The 21,326-nt window shown below is 45.6% G+C and overlaps 1 pseudogene; it reads left to right on the top strand.

The window, feature by feature from the left end:
* The first annotated feature begins 387 nt into the window (after positions 1–387).
* On the top strand, positions 388–20,539 carry LOC139042345 (leucine-rich repeat-containing protein 75B pseudogene; annotated as a pseudogene).
* Positions 20,540–21,326: the final 787 nt, after the last annotated feature.

Raw genomic sequence — 21,326 nt, 5'->3', positions numbered from 1 at the left:
ATGTGGCTGCTTGTTAAAATTCAGCGTCATTGTTACTCTCAACGGGACTCAGCCTTACTCAGCCTCCTGGAATCAGGCCTCGTCCCCTTAACAACTCACTCTTCACCAGGACACTCGAAAAGCCATCTTCTATTTTTTTTTAATTTTGAAAACATTTTGTTATGGAAAATTTCAATCACGTACCAAGCTAGAGAGTAGCATGATGAGCCCCCCATGTACACATCACCCAGCTCCAGTTATTATCGACCCATGGTCAATGTCATTTCATGTATACACCTGCCAGTTTATTCATCACCCACCTCGACAGTATTTTTTAAGCAAATACAGGAGATATCACTTTAACCATAAATACCTCAATGTAGATCACTAAAAAGAGAGGTCTCCTTTAGGGAAGAAAAAGAAAACATAATCACAATACCATTACCACATATCCAATTTTTTAAAAAATTTATTTGTTTTTATTTTTCCAGTTTTACTGAGACAGAATCAACATACCACACTGTGTAAGTTTCAGGTTAACTAAACTTATTGTGGTAATCATTTCACAATACATGTACGTGAAGTCCTTCTGCTGTGCACCTTAAAAGCCATCCAGGTTGGCCAAAGTGGAAGGATGAAGGATGAGAGCCCAACGTCTCAAGGCGCCCTCTGTAAGCAAAGAATGCTCCCCATTGTAACCAGGGGAGAGGCTCCCCTTCCCCAGCACTGAGAAGCCGTGGAGAGAGTCTAATATCTCTATGGCATCTGCCTGGAGAGCTTAGCCAAAGGGATTAGGATTGTCCTCGGGTTTCTAAATTAAACTCTAAGTGCAAATCAACAAGATAATGACTAAACTAAGACATTCAGATATTTTTATCCAGAAGTTTTTTTTAATGTTGTTAACAACATTCAAATGGGCCTGGCAAAGAATACAGAATTTCCTTTTTTTCTTTTTTTACTTATTTCCAGTGACTTTGAGGAAAAAAAAAAAAATCCTTCCATTATAGAAACTTGTTCTTAAATTGCTTTGGATTCAATTCAACTTAATGGTTACTGTGGGATTTCTATGTATGGGTGACTCCCCATGGATGTCACTGTCCTCAGCTCGGTGTGTGACTGTGGGCAAGTCTTCTCCTCTTAGATCTTCTGTTTCCCTGTGAATTCAGCAGGGGTTTGGACTGGGGACGGACTGGTTCTTTAAAAAGGCCTTTTCAGCTCTGACAGTCCAAAGTTCAACAATATCCTTTCTTTTCAAATTGACAATAGGACAGGGTCATAAAGCAGTCATCATTAAACAACAGTTCCGCTCTCCTGGGCTAGAAATGCACAGATCACGAGTCAAATACTCAAATGCCTCCAGGAGCCAAGCAGGTCTCGGGAAGGAGAGAAGCAGGCTGAACAGGGACCATGATGAACTGCAGAGCCCCACCCCGTCTGAAGGCGGCTGACACTGAACGTCTCCAGCCGACGTTACCTAGTGGGAGGGTGCACGTTTCTTGACACATCTTCAACTTTTCCAAGAAAAACCGGAAATCTGGATTTTTATGTAAAACACTCAATTTTAAATGTTGGCTTAAAGAAAACCAAAACGCCTCTGTGGGCCAAATGAAGAATACGTGTAGGATGAGCTGTCCTCATTCCTGCCCCTCCAACACCAGGAGTAGATGTTGACCCAAAAAGCCCTGATTCCAGGACAGACCTTGAAAGGTGATTTTTAAAAGAAATCCAGATATCAGGCCAACTCTTTTAACCTGACTCTTTCTGCTAAAAACCAACATAATGACCTTTGGCCAAAAACAAAGTCCAACCTGGACTAAAAACCAGCAGCAAACAAGATTCTACTGATTTCGGGGAGTGGGGGCTCCTGTGTCCAGAGTCGGCTTTCAGAGCCCTTTGCTACTCTCCATCAACTCCCCGGTAACTGACCCCCAAATCTCCTGGATTATCTTGAATTCCTGGGCGACAAAGCACTCAAGTAGTGCCCATTGCTGAGTCACAGAATCACTGTCCCAGTGTCCAATTCCCATCTGGACCATCCTGGAAACACTGGAGGCTGGGCCCCCTCATTCCCGGCCATAGCGGCCTGTCCACGTCCCTCCTACCAGGTATCACAAACTATGATTTTAAGAAGCTTTTGGTTTCCTTGTTTTGGGTCTGCATCCTCCACCCCACTAACATGGACGCTCCACGAGAGCAGGGTTCCAGCCTCTCTAGTTCACAGCTCTTTCCCTAGCTCCTACAACAGAGCAGGGCTCCAAATAGAGATTGCTAAATAATACATTAATGAGTGAGCATCAAGGTTATATTTTACTGTCTCCAGGAACAAAAAGTTTATTACTTCCCAAGACAGGCCATTATTTCTTTGAACACTCTTGCCAAATAGGAAGCTCTTTTAAAACATCTGAATCCATGTGATTTCCACTAGATCCAGTTTGATCTCTTGGGGTCACACAGGCTAAGCCTGCATTCTCTCCCAACCCACAAGTTCCTAAATGTCGAAAGACAGGTGTCACAGCTCTCTGAGTCTTGTTTTCTACCCAGGTAAGATGTATTCCTTCTCTCATTTGATTTCTTAAAAGAGGAGAACAATGGTTGGGGGTAGGAGAGAGCTGGGAAGAAGACAAGAGGGGTCAGTAACCCAGAAGTCCTGAACACAGCGCATAGTTGACAGTCTCACTGGCACTCTTACTTACGATGTGTATTTTAAAGCCAGATGATCCGATTTTCAAAAAGTGCATTTCTCAGTCACATTTGGATACATACATCAAGAAATGAGCCTGTGTCTTTGGACCCAGTCACATTTCCATGTGAATGAATAGAAGGGTCCTTTGGTTGTATTATGAGAGAACGTCTCGGGCCCTGCTAGCCTTGAGGTTCTAGAACTCCATGAAGAATACCAAGCACTGTCGTGTGGCGTGTGTGTGTATGTGTGCATGTATGTTTTGTGTGTGTGTGTGTGTGCATTTGACTATACAGATGGGCTTTTCTCCTAAACACTCTTGAGAATGCCTTTCAAAGTGCAGAGCCAGTGGCCCAGAGTGAGAGAGCAATAGGCTCAGGAATGGTGATGTTGGCCTTGAATGACCCACACCTCTTTGGTGTCCTGAAGAAAATTAATCTTTATGGAAAACAAGGCTATGCTTCTTTTGCTTCCTGCTTAACTGACCAAGCCTGTTAATTACCTGGCAAAGTCTGGATGGGAAGCAGATCCGGAGACCCAGCCAAGGCCCTCCTGAGGCCTGGACATCAAGCTACATGTCTCGCTAGAACCCACATGCTGTTCACCAAGACTGTGCACTGATAAAGTCCAGTGCCCTGCGAGGGGCAACTTTCAAAGCACCAGAAAGCCAAAGGAGAAGAAGGAGCGGATAGGGCGAGATGTATGATCAGCTGAGCCTCTTCATGAAGTAGAATGAAAACAACCGCATATACAGCTGAAAACTGCGTATGCCTGAATATTAGGCAAGCTAATTTTTCCCTAAAATTATTTACTGAGTAAGAGGGAGTTGGATTATATTTAAGTCTGCTTAAAGTTTCTCATGTTGTAAAAGGTGCTCACAAATACTTTATCCTGAACAAACAGTACTATTTCAGGAAAAGAGCCTGAAATAACCTCAGCCAGCTGGTTTGGGATGCTAAGAGAGGTCACCTGACAGAATAAAGAAAGAGGGCAAAAACATTTAAACCAGATTTAGTCATTCTTCCTGGGGGTATGACTTTACGAGCAAGTTTTGAATGTTGTTGTTCACAAGCCTTTAGATGATTGGTTCAAAAAGCAATGTAGTAAGTTATTAGTACCAGAGGTCATGAACAGTACTTGTGCACTGGGATAAAATTTCCAATGACAACATCATTCAAAGATTCCAAAAGTGCCGTATCTAGACACAAAGAAGGACATTTTGTAACGGTATAAGCGTCAATTCAACAAGATGTAACAACTATAAACATATATGCACCTAACAACAGAGCCCCAAAATTTATGAAGCAAAACTGACAGAATTGAAGGAAAACTAGACAATTCAACAGTAATATCTGAGGGCTTAAATACTGTACTTTACATACTGGAAAGAACAATTAGACAGAAGATCAACAATGAAATAGAAGACTCAAACAGCGCTATACCCTACTAGACCTCAGATATCTATAGAATATTCCACCCAGAAATAACACAATACACATTCTCCTCATGTGCACATGGAGCATTCTCCAGGATAGACTATATGTTAAGCTATAAAACAAGTATTGATGCATTTAAAAGGATTGATCATACAAAGTATATTCTCTAACCTGATGAAATGAAATTAGAAGCCATTAATCAAAAGAAATTTGAGGGCCCGGCCCCCCGCCCCCATGCTTGATGCCCGCTGCGCAGTGGCCATGGGGGCATGACTGGGCAGGCACGTGGGACCTGAAGTGGGCTCGGAGGCCGGGGCTGCGGCAGGGTGTGGGCCCGTGCCTTATGAGCACTGGGTGCCCTGGCTCCATGAGATCAAGTCTACACTCTGTGAGCAGCAGCCTGAGTGTGCCCAGCAACTGTTGCACCTCCTGTGCCAGGACCCGGGCCTTGAGGGGACCCTCCTTACCAACATCCTCTACAGGAATGTAGAGGTGGACCCCATCTCCCATGACCTGCTTGTGAACCAGCCCCAGGACTTATAGTGCCCAAAACAGACTATGAGCTTTGGAAGTGCTCAGACAGGATCTGCCAGCAGCTCATCTACCACCTCACCCCACACTCCAAGCAGTAGTGAGGTCCTGCCTCAAAGGAAAACCCAGAGCTGCCTCAAGAGCAGCCTCCAGAAGACTCTGCTGGCAGGGAGACCATGCACCATTCAGGAATCCTGCTGTCAGCGTGGGACGTGCAGCACATAATGCACTACCTGGGCAGCCAGGGTGCGGGGCTCATGGTGCTGGATCTAAGCTTCACAGGGCTAAGTGACGAGCTGCTGGGCCTGCTGCTGCCCAGCCCCTGGGCACTGCCCCGCCTCACCCAGCTCCTGCTCAATGGCAACCAGCTAACATGGGCCACCACCCGTGAACTCACCAGGGCCATCAAGGATACCACCAAGTTTCCTGTGTTGGTCTGGGTGGCCCTGGGTAACAATGTGGATGTGGCCTCCCCGTCTCAGCCCCTGCTGGTCAGCCTGCGCTGGTGGCTGAGCCACTGCACCACAGTCCCCACCATCTATGAGAGCTGGAGGACCTCAAACCTGAGGATGGCACAGCTGGGGCTGCCACCACTGCCTCCACCTGGGGCTTTACAGCTGTGGGCCAGGGCCCCGGCCCCAGCCCCAGGTCTGCTGCACCAGGTGACACACCACCTACCCTGGCTCCTGCTACCTGACCAATGATGCTCCCAAGCCCATAGGAGAGAAGGTGATGGAGACCCTGGAGGTCCCCCAGGCCCCCCGAGATCCAGTGCAAATGCTCAGCCTGGGGTTAAGGGAATGGAAGGAGACTGAGCTCATGGGAGCCCAGTGGTCAGCCCAGGTGGTGGTCTCAGCTTTCCCTCAGCAGGAGGGGCCTGGCACCCACTGTGTGGACCCCACAATAAAGGGCGATGACCCCCTCAAAAAAAAGAAAAGAAATTTGAAAAATTCATAGATATGTGGAAATTAAACAACACTCTCCTAACTAAGCAATGAGTCAACAAACAAACCACAAGGGAAATTAGAAAATACTTTGAGATGAATGAAAATAAAAACACAACATACCAAAACTTATGAGATGCAACTAAAGCAGTGCTTAGAGGGAAATTTATAGCTGTAAGTGCCTATATCAAAATAGAAGAAAGATCTCGAATCAATAACCTACACTTCCACCTGAGAAACTAGAAAAGAAGAGCAAACTAAGAGGAACCCCAAAGCAAGCAGAAGGAAGGAAATAAAAAAGATTAAAGTGGAAATAAATTAAATAGAGAATAGAAAAACAATAGTGACAATCAATGAAATCAAAGATTGGTTCTTTGAAAAGATCAACAAAATTGACAAACCTTTAGCTAAAATGATCCAGAAAAGAGAAAGAAAGACTCAAGTTACTAAAACCAGGAATGAAACAGGGGACATTACTACTTACCTTAGAGAAAAGTGCAGTATCCATGCTTTCGTAGATACTGACAAGCTGATTCTAAAATGTATATGAAAAGACAAAGGAACTCAAATAGCCAAAATAATTTTGAACAAGAAGAACAAATTTTGAGGACTCACACGCCCTGTACTCCGAGACTCAGCACAGGCGTTGGATTTCCTGTGCTGCCATCTTTGAGTCCCTCCAACCGGATTTCAACGCATCTCCTCCACATTCCCATAGGAATCACGCAAACCTTCAGCAAGTCACTCCCTGAACTGCATAGTGTGAGTTGTTCTTGAGAACACAGATGGCATCTCTCCTTCTCGTACCCCCAGGACTCTGCAGAATGCTCGGAACAGAAAAGATGGTGAATAAATGTTATTTTAAATGGATGCATGGATGGATGATTTTAGAATCCTTTATCTGTGTACAAATGGATGAGGCAGTGTGGTTTCTTAGAAAGCCGCCATAGAAGGAACACTACCCTGGCAAACGGGACCTCCAGTTCTGTCACAGACCCCCGTATGAATTTAGTCAAGTCACTTCCTATTTCTCATCCTCATTCTCATCTGGAAAATGTATAAGTTTTATCAGATGATCTCTAAATGTCAGATTTACGTTCTATTAGCCTAAGACTAAGCAGGTTCATCTAACCACGTGCAGCACATTTAGCATTTGATGATATTGGCCTTTTAAAAGCCAAGTTTAGTGAACAAATTTATTAAACCTCTCAGTGTGGTCAAACCAGTTGAATACCTAAACACAATACTCTATCTCATTTGAAACCTTTGCTCAACTTAAACTCAGTACCCTTTGAGCTCCTTTCGTAGAAAATGTACATGGCACTCAATCAGCATTCACAACAGGTTTTTGGCATAGATAATTTGTCAGCCACAACAATGTCACCCTATAAACTGACCCTAAATTCCATTTTCTATTACTGATGGGAAAGTCCATGTGATGGAAATTTATAGGGTGCCTTGGGTTTGACAGGCAGTCATGTGGGTAAAAGAAAAGGGCAAAGGAGGTCTCCTTTGGTATTTAAAAGCATGGGTCCCCGTGTAAAACTTGGGAGTTGTTTTTGAATGTTCTTGCCTCTCAATTTCAAAGACATTCTAGGTCAAAAGTATGTTATTTCTCAGAGATTTTCTTAACACAGAAAAAATTGCTTAGGTCTAATTTCAGAATTTTAGGTCTTTTTTAATTTTGACCAAGACACCCACTCAATCTCTCATTCTGAGTCCAACCACAGGAGATCTGACCAGGTCTTAATTTTCAACATCCTTGCTGGGGCCAACATGGTGGTTTAGAGCTAATATTGGACACAGTCTCTTGAAATTACTTAATTATCCCATCATTGTAGCAACATTAGTAGATTTTGTGTTAGAGCATTTTCCAGGAGTGCCGAGGACCACAAAAGCTCCTCATTTTGCCGTCCTAAAAAAGTATAGTCCTTGTTAGCAAAATAAAAAAGTCACCCTTAGAGTAAGGGAGTTGGCCATTTTTCCATTGGTTTCCTAGCACTCATTGTTTTTATTCTAGAAAGGTGATAGTTAAAAACATCTAGAGCTAAAATCTGCTTTTTATAAAGCGCCATTTTGTGGTAATTATGCAAAGTGTTTTCTCTTAGTCACTATCAGAAATTCTAAACATCACTAAAAACACCTAAAATTTTTATGCAAAAATTATGATTTTGGTTTACCATTTCCCTAATTTTATTTCTCACAGAGCAAGACAAAACTGGACAGTAGGTTAAAAAGAAAGAAAAGAAAAAGGATTTCTTTCTCTACCTCTTAAGGGAGCTCACCAAGAGGCTACCAGAAGCCAAAGGAAATGCATTTGGTGAAGGAGACAGACTCATTAACAAATGCCTCTGTATGTGTTTGGTTGGTGAGCTTGGGACATATTTTCAGAATTTCAACTACAGCACACACCCCATGCCAGGGGCCTGAGCATTTCACTGGTGAGAACGACGTGAGGTCCCCAGCACATTCACACACCAGCGCTCTCACTGACCCACTGCGTGCATGTGTGCAAATTAAAGGAGGGAATTTGAATGTCTGGCTTCCTGGGAATAAAAGGTCAGAGGGTTTATTAGCACCGTCAAGCCTTGACTGCCCAGATCCACGGAAAGGAGCAGCGGGCTGCAACTCCAAGTGGCACTGCTGTTGCCTTCCCAGCAGCTTGGGGGACTTACTCTGCCCCATCCTTTATTCCATGACTCTCCTTCTGTGTCAGTCTCCTCCTCTGGGAGGAAGTAGTGTGTGGTCCCTAAGAACCAATCGAAGGAAGAATCCTTTTCATTCTGAGAAGTCATCAAGGAGCAAAGTCTGGATGCGCCTTGCTGTGTTACAGGCTTGGTCAAATGGTGAGATGAATGAACTAAAAAAATAAAACAAAAAGACAGGCCTAATATCAACCGCCATTAGAGGGTGGGGGGTGAGTAGAGGGAATGGCTCCTGGCCACCGGCCTAACAGTTCATCCCCCAGCAGGCATTTCAGTTCCCTGAACAGGGCATCTCTTCCTTACTTTCCAGGCAGGAAAAGGAAAGGCGGATGACATCCCTCACATTTATGCCATTGCTTCCCATACGAGTGTCAGTGATTTCTCATCATCAGGACTGAAGCACCATCCCACCCCCAAGACAGAAAATGTCATCCCAGCAGGTAGGCAGATTTCGTACAAAAAAAAACTTATAATATTAAGTGATAGATAGATGGATAGGTAGATAAATGATAAACAGGTGGATAATGGAAGGAAGGAGAGAAGGAAGGGAGGAAGGGAAGAAGGAAGGGACACAGAAATAAAAGAAGTTGAAGATTATGGTTTCCTGACAATGCCCATTGGGATTACAGAGCATGAACCTTCTCCTATCCTGAAACTCTGTCCTGCATTCTTGGCAAATTACGAAAAGAACACAGCCCTTCAACAAACATTTAGTAGCCAGTGCTATTTGTAGCGTGCAATGCCCCTGGTGCGCTGTAGGGCACAGCTTTCCATGAATGGTTTAATCACCAGGAGAGCTCTTCAAAAATACGCACTCCCAGGACTCATCCCCCAGATCCCGACTCTATAGATCAAGGGTGAGACTAAACCATCTGCTCTTGCTCGCTCTCTCTCTTTCTCTTGCTTTTTCTTTCTTTGTTCCCTGAGTCATGTTACTGGTCTTGGTAGCTTGAGAACCTATGCTACAGGGTATGCAAAAGAAAGCCAAGCCATAGGGATTCTAGTCCTGGAGAAACGTAAACATAATCAGAATCCCATTCAAACCCAAGTGCTTCTGAGAAAGTGCTGGAAAGGACTGTGCTGCAAGCTAGAGCTGAACCTAGGCTCAGCTACCTACTCACATGGACATCTTGGCCAAGCCACTTAAATTGAGTTTTCTCAAGTCTAAAATGAGGATAGCTAATAGCCTCTATCCCATGGGGTAGTTAAATGGATGGAAGAGAAAACCACGTATAAAGCACTTAGCACAAGGCCTAGGACAAATACTGAGAGTTTTTAAAAGTTGGCACGCGATGTTGTTATTGTTTTCACAGCCAAGTTAGAGAGGCCGGGCCCTATTCAAGTGCCGTGAAAGACAACAGAGGGGAGATAAGTTTAGAAAGTGGTATTAGCAAGGAAAATACATAGTAATAATAATAATAACAGTTGGAGGCTACTTACTCTGTACCAGGCTCCGTGCTTGGAGAGCTTTTAGAGCAATGCTGTTATCAGTTCCAGACAGCAAGCTCCCTTTCCAATTCCCCCATGTGGCCCTTCCTTCGTGATCCTAACTGGGGCCCAAACCGAGCTCTGCCCATGCCGAAGACGGAGATCAGAAGCCAAGGACGGCCCTTGGGGGATGTGAAGTTGGGCTTAGCTTATCCCTGCTTCCTTGTTTGGTCCCCTTGGCCTGACCCCAGGCACTCCTCCCTCTTAACCGTCCTTGAGCCTTGCCCTCCCTCCCAGGAAAGGACTGATGAACTCAGTCCCAGGGCCCTGTAAATGACATATGGCCCCTAGAAAGTTCACCCCCTACAGCCACCTGGAAACCTGCACATTTTTCTGAGAACTTAAACCTTAAGTTTACGAAGGTTTAAACCAAGGAGATTATCCCTGATTGAAGAACTAGAGATACCTGGGGATCAGATGGGAAGGTGTTTTTAGGGAGGCAGGAGCCCTGCCTCTCAGGTCAGAGGTCAGCCCGCCCACAGGAAGTGAGCATCTGCCTGCCCCAGGTGCACGGCACCCTCCTGTTTAGGAAGCCCCCCCACCCCTCTTCTCAGTAGTGCCACTCAGCAGTTCTGTGACGGAGACAAGGGAGATGAAGGCAGTGGTCAGATCCAAAAGAGCCCCTCAGGATCATTAGGTCCAGATTTCCCAAAGCACAGGACGCACATAACACATGAGCTGATGTGAGCTGCCGCCCTGGTGTGGCGGACCCCCACCAGACTCGCTGCCAGCCGTCCTTCTAGCCCTCTGACTAGCCGTAGAGCAAAAAAGTCTCCGTGGGTCCTAGTGCGTCTTTAGTCCCGCTCCAACCCTGGCCCGGCTCCCTTTCTAGGAATCCCTAGCGGGCCTGTGTCTCAGAATCCTTAGCAAGCAACAGCATTTAGCTAGCATTTAATAACAGCTTTTTTGTTTTAGTTGCAGTATTCTTATTTCTTATATCACCTTCTATTTATGACAACTAGTTTTCCATCTGGGAGAGTGGATAGAGATTCTTTCTTAAAAAATTTTATTGAGCAAATTTAGTGAGTCGATTAAAAGGAAAATATTAATATTATAAATAAGAGGACATGTTCACAGGGGCCGGCCCCATGGCCTGGTGGTTAACTTTGGTGCACTCCGCTTCGGTGGTCTGGATTTGCAGGTTCGGATCCCCGACACAGACCCACACTACTCATCAGCCATGCTGTGGCTGCAACCACATACAAAATAGAGGAAGACTGGCACAGATGTTAGCTCAGGGACAGTCTTCCTCAGGCAAAAACAAAGAGGAAGATTGGCAACAGATATTAGCTCAGAGTGAATCTTCCTCAAGGGAAAAAAGAGAAAAGAGTACATGTTCACAGACCTGACAAAAATTGGAAAAATGAATGAAGCCTTAGTGATGGGGCAAGGAGGGCAAAGGGAAAAGGCCCAGAGAGTCTGAAATCCGACCAACAGTGAACCTGTAGTAGGAATCTATCTGCAGGATTAACTCTGCGTTGGGAGGCAAAGTTCAGGGTAGGAGCCGCAGGTAAATCCTAGAGTTCAGGGTCTTTTCCTCCTGCAGAGAATCTATCTGTGGCTAAAATAGAAGCATCTCGGATCCAGTCTTCCCGGCTCAGCTGTTGGACTTTAGGAAATAACATGTAAACATGTGAATGTAAACTAAAGAGCCAGTATGGGGCACCACTGTGTGCCAACAGAGATTCTCACCAGAGTGAACGGTTACCAGACTGCGCTGGACTGATCTTCTCCAGTGACCCCATGTGGCAGAGGTGAACAACAGTGGTATTACACAGATTAACTCATCATTTCTTCTTTGCTTGGTGTTTGGACTAGAGCCGAGCCCCTTGAGTGAAAGCTTAGCTTCTCAGCTTTGGTACTATGGACATTTGGGGCCAGATAGTTCCTCATCGTGGGAGGTTGCCTTCAGCATTGTAGGATATGTAGACACACCTCTAGCCTTAGCCACTGATGCTGGTGGAGAACCCCACCCGCTATAATGACCAAAAATGCCTGCAGATGTTGCCAAATGTCCTCTGGGGGGGTTAAGGTGCCCTAGTTGAAAACCACTGGGCTAAAGTAATCCCAAGAGGTCCTTGGACAATTTACAGAGGGTACAGAAGAATTCTCAAGAGGGAAATACTGTTCATCTTGGTTCTAGGGGATGCAGGAGTTCAAGAAATTTATTAGAAAAACAACAGTTTATATGACAGGGCTTTCTAAATATAAATATAAAGCGTCTGGCATATGGGCAGTGCTCAATAACAGTTAGATTTCCTTGCCATGCTCTTGCTCTTTCACACATCTATTTCTTCCATGAGCTTTTAAAGATCATCGTGAATGTGTACATGCTAATTTCAAAATTAGAAAGAAAAATTGGATGAGAGAGAAAGGGGGCATGTGTGTTCAATTGGAGTCCTCTCTTATATAAAATGGTACAAAACCAAGACTGTGGTGGGTATCACGGCTCCTTTGGTTTTTGTCAACTTAGTATTCCTTCCCCCCTTCTTGGGAGTATAGCATCCACCTTTTCTTTGGGGAAGCAACAGCCAGCATAAGACACCTCACTCAGTCTTGGCCACAGAGTGAGAACAGAATGTAACTGAGACCAGTCAATCCTTCCTGGGAGTCTGAGTCTTGAGTAGAGGTGCTCTGGGATAGGCGTTTGGCGTTTGGCCACGTGATGGTTGCCCTGGAGCAAGATGGGTCACGACTGAGATCATCAGAGATGTTCTGGGTCTGCCCAGGAGCCCTCCCACAGTTCCTTCTTCTTGCCTAAGTTAATTAAACCCAGTCTCTATTATATGCAACCAAAGAACCTCCTAACAGTCTTTAAAACTCAAAGAGTGACAGAGATTGGACCAGCTTCCTGTAACAGAAGCTTTTTGAAATTAAATTCTATTCGATGAATTAGAAATACGTTAAAGTCAATGACATACACAGTGAAAGTAAATTCAGTAAATTGCAAGGGAACTTGGGGTAGGGGGAAGCAAGTAGGAAATGCAAAAGAGGAAAAATTAAATCAATATAGTCAGCATTGGATAACTGTGGTATGCATTCTACACAAAGAACCATTAGCATATCATCCTACCTGAGTTGGGCAGACAGGCACAGTGTGGTTCTTGTATTAGGGAATGGAATTTGTAAACAGACACAGAAGAGTTGCACCATACAAGAAGCGACTTTGCTCACTGCCAGCTAATCAAGCTTGGTAGAGCTAGATAAGGAGAAAGAAAGAGAAGTCTAGATAGGACAGGATGCCCCTGGAGTAGTGTGAAGTGGGACTCACGAATCAGCTGCCTCCTGTCAGCCTCAGTTTCTTCATGCCTCTCACAGTACGAGCATCTCGCTCCAGTGAGTGGGACTTTATATTTTTCACACAGCCCCTAAACTGCTTCATCTAATGCTCAGCTCACAGAGCTTGCTGTCTGTCAACACTGGAGGAAATTCTAACAGGGTGGCACTTACTGAGAGAGTGGTCAAGAGTAACTGAAACGTTTTGCTTTGAACCATTTATAATGTTTTTTCCTACATTTTACAATCGGAATCAAGGTCAGTTATTACTTATCTGTCCCGGTGGACAACGGTCACAGTTGGTGTGTGCGCATATCCTGTCTCCATTTAGCTCTGCAAGCTGAAGGCTGCTGGAAAGGAAGGCCTGACTCTGCCTTGGGACTCTTTGTCTGGCCTTCCGCATGGGGAGTGGTGGGCCGCGAACACCCTGGAAGCAGCCCTCGAGTAACAGCAGACAGGGAGCTGCTGGATAATTCCGGCCTCCTCGCCTTCCAGAAGGTTTCACTCCGAAGCGAGCGCTCTGCTTTCTTCCCAAGTTCTCAGTGGGACTGAGTCCCATCCACCCACAGTGACACCCCCCGTTTATCTGGCTGCCTTGCCTTCCCTGTCTCACTCATAAACCACTTGCTTTCAAATTCTTATCTTGGCATCTACTTCTGGAGGAACCCAAACCAAGACTCCGGGCATTTTTAACATCTATTATCCTCATCTCAGGGCTGTGCTCCCAAAGGAAAGCTAAGCGAGTTTTGAGGGTCAAAAGCCTGCATTGCCCATCGGGCCATTTCCTCAAATAGAAACATAGATACATTTACAGCTATGAGCTTGTCAAGGGCCTGCAAAACGTTCGAGACCCAAAGCAAAAGGCATTGGCTCCACAATAGCCAAAGAAATTTGCAAAAGCTAATGTAATATATGTTTGATTAAATGTCTGCCAAATGTAGTCAACCACAGCTCAACTAGGGTCATGCGCAGTTATATAAGAACTATAATTAATATACAGGGTGTGGGTATTTTACAATGCTTGATAAGAGGTAGGGCAGAGCAGGAAAAGCTTGCTGAGGGGGGTATGAACGTTATAAAACAGTCCTGGGGGCCGAGACTGGAGTCTGTGTTCAAGACGACACTGGGACTCTTCAAAACAGAGGAAGACACGTCCTTCCTGCTCACCCTGCCTCCCCTTGAGCTATGGATCACTGTCTGCAGACAGAAATCTTTTCTTGGGAGAAGATGTCACCGTTTACAATCCAATATCTGCCCTGGCTTTGTTCTGCCTTCCCAGGAATCCATACTCCGCCGCAGTTCTGAGGAAGTCACAGCCTTCCCAGCCGGACTCTGACACCTCGGGACCCCTCCCCCACATTAGCTTCATATCCAAATGTGACTGGAGGCTGGCGGGGCTCAAGGTGATCAATGACAGCTCCAATCAAAGCCACCCAGGGAGGCAGCGCAGTCACAGCTCCTTGATATAAAAGGTGTTTTATTTCTCATCCCTTCATTTTTGTCACTGAAAGAATGCTTCCCATGTGTGGATTAATTAAAGTGTAAACATTAAATATTGATTGATGCATTATCAGCATGGAGCAGTGGCCTCCCGTCTGATTGATTCCTGTGGTGATTTATTGTCATATTTGGGGAGTCATTTCGCTTGATAACCAAGAGGGATGGCCTGCCTCCCCCCGCCACGCCGGCTCCACTCCCCTCTTTTTTTCCCGGTACCTCCTGTTATTCTTCTAGGTGACATCTGAGTTCCAATAACTGAAACATCTTCATCTTACTGTCGAGAGAAAAGTATGTGGTCTGACATTTGTTTTGTGTATATATATATGTCTATGTGTGTCTCCCAGGCAATTATCAAATCAATTAACAACTTAACAGACAAAATAACAAATCTACTTGCTTCTGTGGGGTATTTCTGATTAACAGAGCCTGCCCCTATAGAGCTTGGTGACATATGATTATGGGCAGGTTGGGGGAGAAGGGGGACAGCCTAAAATGAAACAAAGGGAGAAAAAATCCCATGGTTCCAGTCTTGTCATTTCTCTGAGCTGTGCTCAGTGCAGAGCTAGAAAGTGGGAGGGAACAAAGTAACAATTCATATTTATGATTGCTCATAGGGCTCTATAGATATGAATCAACATACCACATTTCATCAGATTGACCCACACGAAATTACTGTTTGCATAGGTCAAAAATGATCAAATACTGACAATTTCATATGGCTCAACCTTGTATATTTAAACTCCTTTCTGAAATAGGATATGATGGTTATTGTTTATCCTGTTTCTCAAATCAGAAAATTGGCAAAAAATGAGTAAGTAACACATAGCTAGCATTTAGTTTGAGTTTGGGTATAAACCAGGCATTAATCTAAATGCTTTACAGAATTTCCTCATGGAAAATCCTACCACAGCCTGCGAGGTGGTGCTGTGGTCTGAATGTTTGTGTCTCCCCAAAATTCATATGCCGAAATCCTAACCCTCAAGATGACGATATCGGGAAGGGGGGTCTTTGGGAGGTGTTAGATTGTAAGGGTGAAGCCCTCACGAATGAGATTAGCACCTTATATGAGAGGCTCCAGAGAAATCCCTCCTGCCTTCGCCCTTCCACCACGTCTGCAGCCGAGAAGAGAGCCCTTGCCAGACCAGGCTGGCACCCTGGTCCTGGACTTCTAGCCTCCAGAACTGTGAGAAATAAACGTCTGTGGTTTATAAGTCACCTCATGTGTGGTATTCTGTTATAGCAGCTTTTTTCTGTGTTAAGTAGCCCGGCATGGACTGAGACAAGTAAGCGCTATCATTTTACCCATTTTACAGACCAAAAATACAAACGAACGACAAAACGAATCAATGCTTCAAGAGGTTAACTAAGCCAGTGGAGACCTCATTGGACACATAAGCGTAAAGATGCCAACATCCCTGCAGTGTGTCTAGTTCAAGGCATTCTTTGGTCAAGGGGAGATGCCCAGACACCCCATGGCCCTGGCTCCAGTTAATGGCACACATGGTCCAGTGGCCCCATGAATGGGTTGAAGACTTTGACGTTGAAAGCTTCCTGTTTCCTGGTTCCTTCCTCTTGGCAGGAGAGAAGGGGTAGGCACTGTCCAAAGTGTAGAGAAAACATCCAAGGAGGATTTTCTGGTGATCTTCAGTCACCAACATCCTGTCTGGATAACGTCCACAGGGAGGTGAGAGTCTATGCTTCTATTAGTCACCAGACTAATTATCAAATGAAACTAGAAAAGGAGGCCAGCACACTGCTCCCCCCAACCTCCCACTACCTCCCTGGAAATTCCAGCTGGCAGCTCAGGTCCTGCCTCCCCTGAGGACCCTGCACAGTACACTCAGGCCAACAGGTTCTCTGCGGTGCCGCTACCATACGGCACAGATGTCATCACCCAGCAAGAGGCTGCTTCACATGGTCAAGGGTCCACAGGAGCCCTCTGCTCTCTCCAGGACCTCTCTGCCAGCTCCCTCGCAATCCCCTCCCTCATCTTTGATTGGCACTTTCCCAAGGATGGTCTAGACAAAAGAAAGCATGATGGACTATTATAGAAAGACTGTCCTTTAGAAAGCTTTGCATTCTGCATGGAGCAGTATACAATTAGAGATTATTGATTAGTGGAAAATTTATCAATTGGTGACCACTTTCAGAAAGTCTCTTTGTACAAACACAGCCCACTGTTATAAGACTCTTCTATGAAAAAACTCAGTTGAAAATTTTTTTCTTCCTTTGTGTGTGTGTGTGTGTGTGTGTGTGTGGTGGTCTTGGTGGCAGCATTAGTTTTCCACCTTGTTGAGTTGAATGTTTGGTTCATGTATTTTCAATCTTATGTTTTGATAAATCTATTTAAGGCTACAAATTGTTCTCTGAGTACTACTTTAGCCGCATCCCATAGGTTCTGGGACACACTGCCTTTAATTTCTAATAGTTTCTTATTTCAGTTCTGACTTCTTAACCCAAGAATTTATTTGGAAAGGTAGTTTTAAGTTTCTAAAAGAGAAAATTTGCAGCATATTTTCTAGAAATATTATATATCATAAATTCCATGGTTAGCTAAATTTCCTTAAATTGTTCTTTTCAAATCAATTTCCCAGCTCTTAAAATTCAAAGATCCAGTAAGAGTCAACTGGCATTATTCCAACCCTTTAAGGCACAGCTGGCGTCACCCACATACCAGACAGACGAAGTCCGTAGAGGTTAGGTGGCTTTCCCAAAGCCACGGAGCAGAGAGAGGACATAACTTAAGGCCTCTTGACACCTAGGAGAGTGCTTGTTTCTGCCACATTCAGTCCTGGCTCTTCATAAGATTCATTTTTCTCAATAATTATTGACTATCTAGTATATGCTAGGCACTATTCTAGGCACAGGGAGTGTAGCAATGAATAATACAGACTAAAATTTCTGTCTTCCCGTGCATTTCCTTGGAAAGCTCACTTTCGGGTCAATGAAGCCAAATGTGTGAAAACAACACCTGGAAACAGGAAAGGATCCTGGAGCGCAGAGGAATTGCTACCGCAAAGTCAGAGAAAAAGCAAGTCCTTGTCACAGCACCCACACAGCCGTGCCTACTGGGCTCCCAGTAATTCTTGAAATCCACCTTCCTCTACTCCTCAGGGACCCTCAAGTGAGTGGCACAGCTGCCACGCACTGCTCCTCTCCAGTCACCCTTAGGTCCTCTCCAAGACTGGACCTTCTTCTACACACCAGACATCTGCTGGGCACCTACCACGCCAAGTAAGGTGCTACGCACTTCGACCCAAGATCTCTTTTCATTTAACCCTGACATTTCTGTCCATTTCATAGATGAGTACACCAAGGCTCAGACAAATGAATTCACCCAAAGTCACATCTCATGAGAATGAGGTCTTCTGACTCCAAGACTAGCGCTCATTCCAGGACTCCAAGGTTTTGGTTTGGGGGTTTTTTCTCATCAAGAGGAGCTTTTGGGGAGAATCTGTGGAACTTCAATTGGTCTATTGTCCTTTGTTATCAATATGTGTGATCTTGTTCTCTTAACTTCGTTGCCATCACCATCGTCATCAACAGGGTAGTCATCTTCATTGCTACCATCTTATGAGCAGCCAGGGGCTGTGTGAAGCACTTCAGATCCACTGCACCCTTTAATCAGGATGGTGGGTAAAAGCAGGGACTCCGGAATGAAGCTCCTGGGTTCCAATGCTGGCTCTGTGTCTCACCAGCTGGGTGACAGTGGCATTGGGCTCTGTCTCTTACCCGGTATTACACAGGAAGTAAATGGCAGTCTGGACTGAATCCAGGTCTGTGGAGCCACAAAACTCATGTTATCCTGCCTCCCAGAGGCTGATCATGGCCTTCAAACAGAGTCCTTGAGGAAAGAATTCTAACATCTTCAGGGGACCACAGGGTTCTCTAACTCTCCAGACCTGTGGATGACACTGAATGCACCTGAAAAGTCCCAAGGAGTAGTGGGAGCACATCTTGCATCGGTAGGCAAAGAGGAAGAAATCAGACATGTGGACACTGAGATCGCCGGTGAACCTGGGGAAATCAGAGGCCAAGTTCTCTAGCCATGCAGAGCATTCATGCCTGGAAGTCAGATGACTTCGGGAGGACTCCCTGGAAGCACGGCCTGAGACGGGAATCTGCATGCACGGGATTGGCTGAGAGAGTGCTGGGGGAGGAAAGAAGCAGGAGAGAGGAAGGAAAGGGGCTGAGCAAGGCTGTGGTCTGGAGTAAGGTCAAAGCTTGGCCTATGGGGGTGTGGCCTCTGAACAGGGCGAAATGTCCCTTAGGGCCATCTCCTCCTAACGGGGCCTGCCGTTCACCGGCCATGCGCTGCTCAGGGAAGGATGGGTATAACTCTCCAGGGAAGGTGGCAGCTCTGAGCTATAGGCAGCTGACACTTTCAAGTGGCTGGGGAGTGGGTGGCCTGACCCAGAAATGGGGATCTGGATCAGGCCCCAGGATTAAGCCACACACAGAGCCAATCGACGTGCGGGTGCACGACTGAAGGACTCTCCGCGCCAGCACCCCAGTCCTCTATCACTGACGTTAGAATTGCTGGCTTATGGTGATGAAAAAAAGGAGACCTCTTGAGTTGGTATTCATTTTTAAATCCTCTGTGGTCAGTACACCCCTAAGTGCATGCCCACCACCCTCGGAACACACTGCACACCAGGGCTTCCTGAGCAGAGGGGAAGCCAGGGCCCCCTTTGCAGAAACGACTGGGAGGTGTCCCATGATGCTTCAGGCCGTTCAGGACTCTGTTTTCGCTACCATGCAAAAGGAGCTCCCTGGGAGACCCACCAGGGGGGTTTGAGATCTTGTCCTCACAGAGGTTTCCCCGAGACACACCCCCAACCTCTCCTTCAATAAGGGAACACAACTTCCATTCACAAGAAAAATAATTCAAGTACACCTAATCTGTGTAGTGTGCTTCACTCTTACTTACGAACACCACAAAAGCAAATACCCCCATTTCTGACCTCTGAAGGAGCGGGAATTGAGAGAGCAGCATTCTGATCTCGGCATTCAGGGAGTTTGAAAATAATGTCTAAACGGCTAGAGGATGCTCTCCATCAGAAGACACAGCAACTTGAAAGGTATATTCTTACAGACATCACCCTAGGATGGACGATCCCTTCATCTCAGAAAGGAAAATTCTGGCGTCCCAGTGGTGTCGCTTCCCCTGCGGACACATTTCAGACTAACTCACAGTAAGTCACGCTGTGGCTGCATTTATTAGAAAGAAGGTTCCCAGGAGCTGAGAGGGCTGAGGGCTGCCTTCTCACCCTGTGCCAGGGGCCTCCGTTTAACACAGACAGTAATTCAGAGACAAAGGGATGCTAGAAAGTTGCTCCTGTGTGGCTGAGGGAGGCCGGAGTTGTGAGAGAGTGGGAATCGGATTAAGGGATGCAGAAACAACACGTGGGAAAGGCGGCGGAGCTTTATGGAGACATCCTTTACAAAAAGGCATGAGAATCTCCCTTTATACGAAAGCTGGGTCTCTAACAAACTGCCAGGAGAAATTATGATCTGAAAGGAAAAGCATCCAATATTTTACTTTATTCCCTGCTCCCCAACATGACACAGAAGACACCCTCACCACACAAGCTCCACAATTCGCCTTGGACCCTCTTATCAAGCGAGCTTACCTAGTGTTCCAAAAACAAGGGTCTGGAAGAGAAAACTGCACCATTTCTTCTTCCCAAAATGGCTCTCCCATTTTTTAATCAACAAGCAGAAGTCATCTCCTAATGTTGGTGTGTTATTTCCTGAAATTGTATATAATGGGTTCAGAAAAGTTTGAAAAAAAAGAGTTTTGAAGTTTGCTAAATGCCCACCATCTCCATAACCACTCAAATCAGGCTATTTTTTGTAATTCCTTTAAATTAAATATCTTTGATAATAAATGCAAATTAGGGAACAATAAATTATAACTTCTAGGCTGACCAGTGACTAATTATATATATTATAATTAACTCCAGTTTCCAGCACAAGGTATTTATCTTAATAATCAGCCCATGTACATTAGCATATCTTAAAGGATTTCTAAAGCAGGCTTTACCATTTGAAGAGCCGTCTGGGCTTCCTCCCCTGGCCTAGGAGGGGGGCAGAATCAAAAGAGATGGAATTACTTTCAAAAGAAGTTTGGGCTAAATATAAGTTGAGAAACTCAGATTATAGGCATAAAACCCTAACTTAAAAATATTTATCCTAAATACACCCTGGGACCATCACTAAAGAGCCTTCAGGTTCTAAAGATCCACAATTTCCACGAATCTCTTCAAAATGTCTTCAGCTCTGCTAGGCTCTTGTGAACGCATCCATCAAACTTTGGGGTTAAGATTTGAACTTTACGGAAGGAGACGGATTTCTCGGGAAGCTTCTGACTCCGTCCTAGGAAAACCAACCAGGAGAATCCACCCTGGGCGGCGGCGGGCGGAGCGGCTGCGCGGATTTCATCGCCGTCCCTGCTCCTCCACTCACGTTAGAAACTTCATGACTCCCTCGGCCTCAGTGCTGAGAGCTGGGGCTGAGAAATAAGGCGAGCAGGGCCTGCCCGGCTTTCTGAGGGCCAGTTATCCGCCGGCTTTTTTGTAAGATGCAAAGCCTTGCTTTCCGGATTTGCTACCGAGTTCAGGGGTGCGCTTGAAGCGCAGAGAAACGCGGCCCCCGGCGCCGCCTCCCCGCCGGCAGCCCGTCTCCGAGGCCCCGCGGCCGCCTCGCAGGGCTTTTGCTCAGGCGCTCAGGAGTCTCTCGGGGGAGCGGCTAAGCCTTTTGATACAGCTGGTAATCCCAGCTCTGG

Source organism: Equus asinus, chromosome 28 (assembly GCF_041296235.1).
Source record: "Equus asinus isolate D_3611 breed Donkey chromosome 28, EquAss-T2T_v2, whole genome shotgun sequence".
In the NCBI taxonomy this organism is placed as follows: Eukaryota; Metazoa; Chordata; class Mammalia; order Perissodactyla; family Equidae; genus Equus; species Equus asinus.
Note: the sequence above shows the minus strand (reverse complement) of the source record. Positions and strands in the feature narration are given on the sequence as shown.